Raw genomic sequence first — 9,339 nt, forward strand, 5'->3', positions numbered from 1 at the left:
ATTACAGTTATGAAGTAGCAACGAAAATAATTTTATGGTTGGGGGTCACCACAACATGAGGAACTGTATTAAAGGGTGGCAGCATTAGGAAGGTTGAGAACCACTGACCTAACTTCTCTCATTCATCCTCAGATCATCCCTGCTTCACTAACGAGGCAGTGCCCAGTTCACACAGTGAGAGCCGCGCTCCTGCCACCAGGCTGCTCAGATGTGTGCAGACTTCTGCCTGACTCCGTAGCACCGGGAGGAGAGGAGGGGCCACCAGCTCAGGCAGGACCATGCTCAGTCCCAGCTCTGACATGCAAAGCTGTGTGACTTTGTGTGGCAGATACTAATGCCTGGCTACCCAACGCCATTTCAAAGCCCCCGCTGCCTCGCCTGCCTCTCCGTATACAGGACAGAAAGCCACATGCCCACTTTCCCAGTGTCTTCTGCCGCTCGAGATGGCCATGTCATCAGGTCCTACCAGTACATGCTCTGGGGAAGGGTTGTCATTCTGGATAGAAAGGAAGGGTTTTTCTGCCTATTTTCCTCCTTCACTTGGCATGGTGGTGTGAGATGTAATGTTGGGAGTTGAGGCAGCTGTTTTGTGAGCACGAGGTGGCAAGCACAAGGACCAGAGCTAATATTTTGAAGGATATAAAGAGCCCGAGTCATAGAGCACTGCCCCAAACCCCAACCCCGCCTCCAGAATTATTATGGGAGGAAAATAAACCTGTTTCCTTACACGGTTACCGAAGGCAGAATAACGCCTCTCACCCCCTCAGATGTTCATGTCTTATCCCCAGAACCAGTGGATACGTTAGGTTATACGGCAACAGGGAATAAAGGTAGCAGATGGAATTAAGGTTGCTAATCAGCTGACGCTTGGACTTCAGGTCCCCAGAACCCCTTCCCAACCCCCAAATCCACAGTCTCCAAGTCACAGCTGATGGCCCTGGTGGAAGAGCGTGGCCTGTGGGTCAGGGAGAACATAGGCAAATTATCCTGCATTATCTGGGTGGATGCAATATAATTGTATGAGTCTGGATTTTTCAAAGAAACCAAACCCTGTGGGATATGTATAAGGAATCTGCTCACGGGATGGTGGGCCTGGCAAGTGTTGAATGTACAGAGCAGGCCAGCAGGCTGGAGATTCAGGGGAGAGTCGAAGTTGCAGTCTTGAGTCTGAAACCTTCAGGCTGGAAACTGAGGCAGAGATTCCTGGTGCCTTCTGGAGGCAGAATTGCTTCTTCTTTGGGAAATCTCGGTCTTTGTGCCCTTAAGGTCTTCAACTGATTGGATGAGGCCCACCCAGGCCAGGTTCAAAGTCATGCCTTGAGACCTGGGTGAGCTCCCCACCTCCGAGGCTCACTGCCTCTCCATCCCCAGTGCCCAGCCTCATTAATTCCTGGTCCTCTATCCTGTCCTTCCCTGTCCTTCTTTCTATTATTCTGTTTTCCCCTCTTTCCCAATTTTCCCTCTGTTTTTCTCAAAAACATTTCTTAATCCCTTCTTTAAAATAAAATAAAAAAACAGTCTTCCTGCCAGGACTTGGTTTTAATACACTCTCACTGTCCTCCTGCTCCTTCCGTCCCCACTCTTCTCCTCCCTCCTGCTCCCCCCCCACCTCGCCTTTTATTCCTCCATGGATGCTGACTCCCAGCCCCCACCTCACGGAGAGTAATCTGCTTTACTCAAAATCTACTGGTGTAAATGTTAATCATATCTAAAAGTATCTTCATGGTGGTGGTGGGGGAAACAATGTCAGAAAACAGTTATTTTTCATAAGACAACAGACAGAACTGTTTGGCTCTTTAAAATATAACCATTTGTAGATTTAATAATATAACAGGGAACAGGCCCAGAGCCCACCAAGCCAGGGCCATAAACATAATGGAGCTGGCACGGGCCCCTCCCCAGGGCGGCAAGGCAGTCACTGACTAGCACTAACAGGCCCACATCCCCGCTCCCTTCACGGCGCTAGGGAGGAGGGAGCCCAGAGTGAATGGGACTGTGATTTTCCTCTGGGAGCTTTGCCTTCCACGTTCCTGCTGCAGGCCCCCTGCCCTGCTCCAGGCCTGCTGGCAGCTTGGGTTTTTGGCCCAAATGGGTCTCTCTCCTTCACTTACCCAACACTAATTAATTAACAAGAATAATCGGTAGTACCTCTGAAGAGCTTGCAAGGCTGGCCTGCGAGGTGACTACGGCATTTGGGGAATGGAGGCTGCGCGTTCTGCCATGGGTGGGCTGGAGCCCCAGGGTGGGTCTCCTGTCTTCCGCCCTGCACCTCCTCAACCCCAAGGCTGTGATTTCTGGGTAAAAGTAACCAAACAAATTCACCTAACTCAGCAGTTCTCAACCTGTGGGTTGAGACCCCTTTGGGGGTCGAACTACCCTTTCACAGGGGTCGCCTAAGACCCCATCGGAAAACACATATATAATTACATATTGTTTGTGATTAATCACTATGCTTTAATTATGTTCAATTTGTAACAATGAAAATACATCCTGCATATCAGATATTTACATTACGATTCATAACAGTAGCAAAATTACAGTTATGAAGTAGCAACGAAAATAATTTTATGGTTGGGGGTCACCACAACATGAGGAACTGTATTAAAGGGTGGCAGCATTAGGAAGGTTGAGAACCACTGACCTAACTTCTCTCATTCATCCTCAGATCATCCCTGCTTCACTAACGAGGCAGTGCCCAGTTCACACAGTGAGAGCCGCGCTCCTGCCACCAGGCTGCTCAGATGTGTGCAGACTTCTGCCTGACTCCGTAGCACCGGGAGGAGAGGAGGGGCCACCAGCTCAGGCAGGACCATGCTCAGTCCCAGCTCTGACATGCAAAGCTGTGTGACTTTGTGTGGCAGATACTAATGCCTGGCTACCCAACGCCATTTCAAAGCCCCCGCTGCCTCGCCTGCCTCTCCGTATACAGGACAGAAAGCCACATGCCCACTTTCCCAGTGTCTTCTGCCGCTCGAGATGGCCATGTCATCAGGTCCTACCAGTACATGCTCTGGGGAAGGGTTGTCATTCTGGATAGAAAGGAAGGGTTTTTCTGCCTATTTTCCTCCTTCACTTGGCATGGTGGTGTGAGATGTAATGTTGGGAGTTGAGGCAGCTGTTTTGTGAGCACGAGGTGGCAAGCACAAGGACCAGAGCTAATATTTTGAAGGATATAAAGAGCCCGAGTCATAGAGCACTGCCCCAAACCCCAACCCCGCCTCCAGAATTATTATGGGAGGAAAATAAACCTGTTTCCTTACACGGTTACCGAAGGCAGAATAACGCCTCTCACCCCCTCAGATGTTCATGTCTTATCCCCAGAACCAGTGGATACGTTAGGTTATACGGCAACAGGGAATAAAGGTAGCAGATGGAATTAAGGTTGCTAATCAGCTGACCTTAACATAGGCAAATTATCCTGCATTATCTGGGTGGATGCAATATAATTGTATGAGTCTGGATTTTTCAAAGAAACCAAACCCTGTGGGATATGTATAAGGAATCTGCTCACGGGATGGTGGGCCTGGCAAGTGTTGAATGTACAGAGCAGGCCAGCAGGCTGGAGATTCAGGGGAGAGTCGAAGTTGCAGTCTTGAGTCTGAAACCTTCAGGCTGGAAACTGAGGCAGAGATTCCTGGTGCCTTCTGGAGGCAGAATTGCTTCTTCTTTGGGAAATCTCGGTCTTTGTGCCCTTAAGGTCTTCAACTGATTGGATGAGGCCCACCCACCTCACGGAGAGTAATCTGCTTTACTCAAAATCTACTGGTGTAAATGTTAATCATATCTAAAAGTATCTTCATGGTGGTGGTGGGGGAAACAATGTCAGAAAACAGTTATTTTTCATAAGACAACAGACAGAACTGTTTGGCTCTTTAAAATATAACCATTTGTAGATTTAATAATATAAAGTATAAAAAAATTTAAGAACAAATGCTACTTTGTGATTTTAAAAAAAAGCTTTGGATAGAAGTAAATCAGCATATAGACTCAGGAAAAAGAATGGCTTCAGACTTCTCAGCAACAACACCAGACACCAAAGACAATGAGAAATGCTAATTTTTGAGGAAAATTATTTCCAAATTAGAATTATATTCTCAATCAAACTCTTATGTCTTGCAGTAGAATCAAGATACCTTTAGACATATAAGGCATGTTGGCCAGGTTTGTTTAATACAGAAGCTTCTCTAGCCAGGTGCTATGGTCTGAATGTTTGTGTCACCTCAACCCCAAAATAAATGCATATGCTGAAAAAAATAATAAAAAAGTAAATAAAAGTATCTTCACAGCAACATGGTCACTGGTATTTGACCAAAGAACTGGGCATCATAGCCTGGCCAAGCTGCCACATCAAATTGACCATCACAGTAATCATGAGGTTGCTGAAACTGAGGCAGAGAAAGGCAGACGAGGGAGTGTCAGAGGGATTCTATGTGATAAAGACTTGACTGGCCATCGCTGGCTTTGAAGATGCAGGGGGGCCAGGAGCCCTTCTAAGGAATATGCCCAGGAATGAGGGCAGCCTCTAGAGCAGCGGTTCTCAACCTGTGGGTCTCGACCCCTTTGGGGGTCGAACGACCCTTTCACAGGGGTCGCCTAAGACCATGGGAAAACACATATATAATTACATATTGTTTTAGTGATTAATCACTATGCTTTAATTATGTTCAATTTGTAACAATGAAATTGGGGGTCACCACAATATGAGGAACTGTATTAAAGGATCGCGGCATTAGGAAGGTTGAGAACCACTGCTCTAGAAGCTGAAAAGGGCAAGAAATGGGTTCTCCTCTAGAACCCTAGAAAGCACCATGGCCCTGCTGACACCTTGATTTTAGCCTAATAAGACCCATTTGGGACTTCTGACCTCTAGAACTGTAAGATGATACATACGAGTTGTTTTAAGCCACTGAGCCTGTAGAAGTTTGTTATAGCGATAATAGGAAATGAACACAGCCACTGTTGGTTCAGGCGGGGTTTTTAGGTACTTGCAGCCAAAAGCACACCTAATGGTCACTTGGGAATATCACTTTACCCCTCTGGACTTTCTTCACCTCTGGTAGTGGCGGGAGTGGGGTGGGGCTGCAGACCGGAGCACCCTGGGCCTGTTTCGGTCCTGCCCGTCCTGGGCTCTAAGCCTACCCACTCAGGGTGCTCCATCACTCCCTTGAGAAGTTCTCCCTCCGCAGGATTTACAAGAGCCCCTCCAGGATGTGGGACCTGTTTGTTGACAATTGCCTCTGAGGCTCCCTAGCCACATGCTAAGCTCCTCAAGGAAAGGGGCCATGCCTTCTCTTTCCCTTACATCTTCCACAGCACCCACTGCATGAACCAGCTTTTCTATTACTAGCTGTGGGGCCTTGAACAAGCTACTTAACTTCTCTGGGCCTCAAGTGTAACATGCAAATTGACCGAACTACCAAACAGCAGAACGACTGTCCAGATGACCTTCTGGATGACCACGCTATGACACGCATTGGCACCAGACCAGCCATGGGAGGTGTGATGCCATTGGTCAGGGGGGCCCAGCCATCGCCCCATGATTGCCCCACAGAGGGAGGCCCAGGCCACTGGCTGGTGGGGTGATCAATCGAGGGGGAAGAGGGGAAGTGGCGGCGGATGTGGGCAGCGCCAGGCCAAGGTGGGTGCAGGCGTGGGATGGGGCCAGCTGCCAGCAGCCAGGGGAAGACCAGGTCCCGGGTGCCGGGCCAGCAGCTGAAGGGAAGCCTGGGTGCCAGCAGCCAGAGGGAAGCCAGTGCCGGCAGCCGGGGGAAGGAAGGCCTACCCTTGCACAAATTTTGTGCATTGGGCCTCTAGTTTGTCTATAAAAAGCAGATAATAAATGTACTTACTTCACAGGCTTATTATAAGAAATAAGTGAAATACTTAGTATTAAATATTTAGCCTAGTATCTGACATGTAGCAGACAAGTCAGTACATATCAGCTATTAGTGGTGGTGGTATTATTATTCACCACAATAAATGTATCAAATAGGTATTACTCTCACCATTTTGCAATGAACTTGCTTGAGATTATGGAGCTTGGTAAGGCAAGGTTAGACTTGGACTCCAACTTGGTCTGGTTAATCAAAGGAAACAACACATGTAAAGTGCTGAGAAGAGTGCCTGGCACATAAATGGTCATTCTTTTTATTGTTTCTACCACCCTGATTTGTTCCATTAATATGTACTGAGTGCCAGCCATGTATGTGTCAAGCCCTGTCCACAGCAGGAAGAGCACAGTCTATCTGTCACTTGTGTTTGGAGCCCTCTTCAACCACTTACGTTTCTGTAAATCAGTTGCATGGTGCAGCCCATCCACAGGGGCAGGAACGGGGCACAGCAGGGCAGAGAATAGGAATCCTCCACCTTAACCTGTTGGTGCTACTTTCATCCCTCGAAATGGACTTTCTCTGTTCCACCCCTGGGCCTCGCCCGCTGCCACGTCCTCGGCCGCCCTAGGACGCATTCCCTCTCCTCCCGACTCCATTTCTGCCTTTAGAAACCCCCATCCAGCCATCAAGGCTTAAGACAAGTCCCCGCTGACCACAAGGGCTTCCTGGATCAGCCCACCCCGGGGTGGATCTAAAAATTTGAGAACCAGTATGTCAGGGGCACTGGTGGGTCAGGACACACCCCAGCTGTAAGTAACCATAAGGCTCTCCGACACTTCCTAGTTGAAGGGCAACCCTTGGAGGTCACTCAAATGGTACGTGGCATTGACTGCCTTCAATGGTCGGAATTTTTAACTGTTTCGTCCTTTTGCTCTTTCTCGGCGACCCAATTGTAAGCTTGTTTGAATTTCTCACAGCACCTGGCCTAGTGCCTTTATCATGTGTATCTAGTCAGAACATTTTTAGATGCAAGTAACAGAAGAAACAACTATCAGTGTTTTAGACAAATAAAAGGTTGTTTTCCCCAAAAACAAGGAGCCTGGGATAGATGACTGTCAGGACTAGCCTCTCTGCACATCTCGGCTTTTCCCTCATGTTTAAAAAAAACAGTCACCATGGCTCCAAACAGAAGAATAGGCACAGTGTCACCAGCAGTAACTGTCCCTTCACTCTTGCTCTCCCGCTTAAATCTTATTGGCCACAACGGTGTCACATGCCTATTCTTAGCTGCAAAGGAGGTTGGGAATCTAAATATTTTCCTTTTTCAGCCTCTGAGGTGAAGGTAGGCTTGGAATAAGGGGGCTAGGGCTGGGGCTGGACGTTGTATTAGATAGCCAGCCACCAGTGTCCACTGAACCACACCTGAATGAATGAATGAGTGAATGAATGAATCTAAGAGAGGGCTCCCACCTGGACAAGTCTGGGATAGAAAGAAATCTGGTTTCAGAGCCCTGTGTGGTCACTGGGTCAGGTCTGATGAGAGTTTGCTCCCAACTTTCCCTCAGGCCATCTTTCCAGCTCTCTTGCAGGCCCCCCTCGATTTGGAACCCTAATATAGCTCTTCACAGCCAGGAAAGACAGGCAGGGAGGAGGCCATCCCTTCTGCTGGTCCCTGCCCCCATCCTGTCCATACAAGATTGATAATGAAACCAATACCTTTCACCAGCGTAATTTTCATATTTAATGAGCGTGACTCAAAAACTATTACATTAATTAGTCAAATCCCACAAACCGTTAATGGTGCACACGGTAATTAATATCGTATTCAATTAAAAAATGACCTGTTTCGGGGGCCTCTCCAGGTTGGGGGCGTGGGGGTGTTCGCAGACACGCCGGGGAAGCCCTGTGGTTGTGGCTGCTCTTTCCTTTTCTTTCCCCAGCAGCGCTCCGTGGAGGGGAAGGCGCCAGGAGAGCGTGATCCTCCCTGCGGAGCCACCCGGCCAGGGACTGGCTCCTCTGTTTGGCTGCTCCCCCTCGGGCCCTTCCCCCTCTGCCAAGCCGACAGCCTACTTGCTGTGATTTATGGGAGGACCTGGCACAGGGCTCACAGACTGGAAAATTTCCAGTTTACACAAGAATTCCCTGAAAAATGAGCTTGGTTAATTTATTTCTTTCATTAACGAGTTTGAACTGTGAGATAATCTTTCTGAGTGGCCCCCCTGTGCCCACCCGGCATTGTTCACACATCCTGACAAGCTGTGCCCTCGCCTCCCTCCTGCCTAGCCAGGGCCCTGGGGGGCTGAGGGCCGGCCTCAGCGTGGCCTTAGTGCGTCTCACTCAGTCTGTCTGCCCACCGGCCGGACTGGGGGCCTGTGGCCAAGTGGGGATGCCCTTGTCTCCCACCCTGTTCATGCCTGGGATGGAAGCCCCGGCTGAATCAACAGGAGGCTCGGCTTCCTGTTGGCTCAGTGCGCTTGCAGAGGCCCTGGGCGCCAGGGCCAAGAGGAGCATAAGTCACATTGCTCCTCCGCCAGGACCTCCAGGCCCAAATGTGGAGCTAGGACTTACCTGCGAGACAGAGCTGGAGGGCAAGGCCTAAGACGAGGCCGCCCCTCACCTGTGTGGGCAGAGCAAGAGGGTCCAAGGGGTTGCCCACCTGTGTTTCTTCCACCTCTCTTCCCACAGGACAGCCAGTGCTCACCCCAAGCTTTGACCCTCTATGCCACACAGCTGGCTGCCTCCTGACCAGCCCTTGGGGCAGGTGTGAACATGTCGGTGGCTTGTTCCACCTCCCGAAAGTGAGCCCCGGAAGGAGGCCCACACAGGTAGGTGCTAGGTGGACAGGGAATTCTGGGATGCAGAGTGTGGTCTGCAAAGGGGCACAGGCATGGCTGTGGAAGTCCTTGTCCCATGGGGAGGAGCACAGCTGGAGGAGTGGCAGTGGGGCAGGGAGGGACCCCATTACCTAGGTATAGGGTCAGGTCTTATGAGATTATGGTGGAAACACAATTTGAAACCAGAGAAAGACAGGGTGAATCCAAGGAGGCAGCATGGTGTGTGGGTGGAGGCCGTGAGCTGTGGTGCAGGACCACCTGGTTGGAATCCTCACTCTACCACTTCCTGGCTGTGCAGCTACGGACAATTTGTATAACCTCTCTGGTCTCATGTGCACTGATACATCCTCAAAGAATCAACTGGACAATCAGCCTTCACGTTTTTCTATTCAAAAAAGGAAAACATGGCCCTAACTGTTTTGGCTCAGTGGATAGAGCATTGGCCCTCAGACTGAAGGGTCCCAGGTTTGATTCTGGTCAAGGGTACAGACCTCAGTTGCAAACTTGATCCCAGGCACAGTCAGGGCGCATGCAGGAGGCAACCAATCAATGAGTCTCTGTCACATTAATGTTTTTCTCTTTCTGTCTTTCCTCCTCCCTTCCACTCTCTCTAAAAAAAATCAATGGAAAAATATCCTTGGGTGAGGATTAACAAACAAACAAAACAAGAAAAG

General features: G+C 49.4%; 1 long non-coding RNA gene across 1 annotated transcript in view; it reads left to right on the forward strand.

Annotated features, from left to right (window-relative positions):
- Positions 1–9,339, forward strand: part of LOC106725051 — a 61,410-nt gene that overhangs the window by 51,166 nt on the left and 905 nt on the right. The window lies entirely within an intron of this gene.

This window comes from Myotis brandtii, unplaced genomic scaffold, assembly GCF_000412655.1.
Source record: "Myotis brandtii unplaced genomic scaffold, ASM41265v1 scaffold132, whole genome shotgun sequence".
In the NCBI taxonomy this organism is placed as follows: domain Eukaryota; kingdom Metazoa; phylum Chordata; class Mammalia; order Chiroptera; family Vespertilionidae; genus Myotis; species Myotis brandtii.